General features: G+C 39.6%; 1 pseudogene; it reads left to right on the plus strand.

Annotated features, from left to right (window-relative positions):
* The first annotated feature begins 669 nt into the window (after window positions 1–669).
* Window positions 670–1,298, plus strand: LOC103019257 (COP9 signalosome complex subunit 8-like; annotated as a pseudogene).
* Window positions 1,299–1,787: the final 489 nt, after the last annotated feature.

The raw sequence follows: 1,787 nt of genomic DNA on the forward strand, positions 1-1,787 counted from the left end.
TGTTTTAATAGAAATCAGAATACGTATTTGTATTCCCCTAAGGCTAAATGGGGCTTAACAATTGTGGGTTTTACATCACTAATTTTCCTCCCAATTCTAAATGTTACCAATATGAGCAGTCATTACTTATGTTCACTTTAGGGAGGGGAAAATTAAGTCATGAAGAACAATAGTTACTTTTACAAGATCAGACTGTATCAGGTAGAAAATTCTGGAAGGAAATTTCTAACATCATTTATATTCATCCATAGCTCTTTAGTTGCTGTAACACTTGAGTGAAAATTTCCCTTAAGCCCTATTTTTCTTCAAGAGGTGGAATGAAACATTTTGCAATACTGAAGCAGGATTGTAGTTATTTCCCAGATGGAAAGTAAGGTCAAATTTAACAAGGCTATTTAGATTGAAAAAGACAAATAGCAAATAATAATTTGTAGAATAAAAGAAGAAATAAACTTAATAATAAATTTACTTCTTGCCTTCAAATTCTAAAATCCTATGAAATATGGAAAATAGTGGAATTAAAGTTAAAATTGGTTGAATAACTTCAAGGTAAACAATGCAAAATGCTTATGCAGAAATTATTTCCCAGACTTTTATTTAAAATATGCCCAAGCTTGAGTCTGAGGTCCGGCTCGGCGGGGAGGTTCGGCGGCGGGACCGGCCGGGAAAATGCTAGTGGAGGTGATGGCTGAAAGTTCCTTTAGTTTCAAAAAGTTGCTGGATCAGTGGGAGAACCAGGAGCTCAAGGCTCCAGGAGGAATTGCTACACCCGTAGTGTATGTCAGCTTCTAGCTTTACATCTGCTTTATAATGACATGAATAATGCAAGATATCTTTGGAAAAGAATACCACCTGCTATAAAATGTGCAAATTCTGAACTTGGGGGAATTTGGTTGGTAGGACAAAGAATCTGTCCCAGAGATGTCCCCAGGATCTATACCACCATCAGCGCTCACCCGTGGTCTGAGACGGTCCAGCCAATCATGGAGGCACTTAGAGATGCCGCCTGGAGGCGAGCCTTCGCCCTGGTCTCTCAAGCATATACCTCCATCATGGCCGACGATTTCGCAGCCTTTGTTGGACTTCCCGTGGAAGAGGCTGTGAAAGGTATCCTAGAACAAGGATGGCAGGCCGACTCCACCACAAGAATGGTCATGCCCAAAAAGCCAGTTGCAGGGACCCTGGATGTTTCCTTTAACAGGTTTATTCTCTTATCGGAGCCTGCCACCATTCCACCCATCCCCAATGAACAGCAGTTAGCCAAATTCACCGATTATGTGGCTTTCCTTGAAAACTGACTTATCATGCTGAGTTCAAGATCCACCTTCAGAATCCTGAATACTGACAGAAAAATGTAAAATTTTTATTTTCAATTTTATTGGATGAATTAAGCACCTCAGCATTCTTTACTATGTGGTAAAATACATATAAAATATAAAGTATATTATATATATTTTTGTCCTTAAACATGCTGAATTGTTGTTGAAACATTTCTCATTTTGTAATATTTGACAGTTTGGATGGAGCCCGTCAATATTAGGCATTTATATTTCCTAGTGACTCATAAAATACAGCTCTCCTGCTTCATGTAGAACAGTGGTTGTCAGTTGTTTTTTTCTGCCTCAGCACACAGCACACTCCCATCTCTACCATAAGTTGATAGTTGCAGTGATGCATCTGGGGTTTGAGGAGGACTGTCCCCAGGGGCAGTATCTGAAGTTCTGGGAACTCTAATTCAGCCCTTTTGGAGAATATGCTCTTTTTCTCTCCCCTCCTGAGAATCACAA

This window comes from Balaenoptera acutorostrata, chromosome 18 (genome assembly GCF_949987535.1).
Source record: "Balaenoptera acutorostrata chromosome 18, mBalAcu1.1, whole genome shotgun sequence".
Taxonomy (NCBI): domain Eukaryota; kingdom Metazoa; phylum Chordata; class Mammalia; order Artiodactyla; family Balaenopteridae; genus Balaenoptera; species Balaenoptera acutorostrata.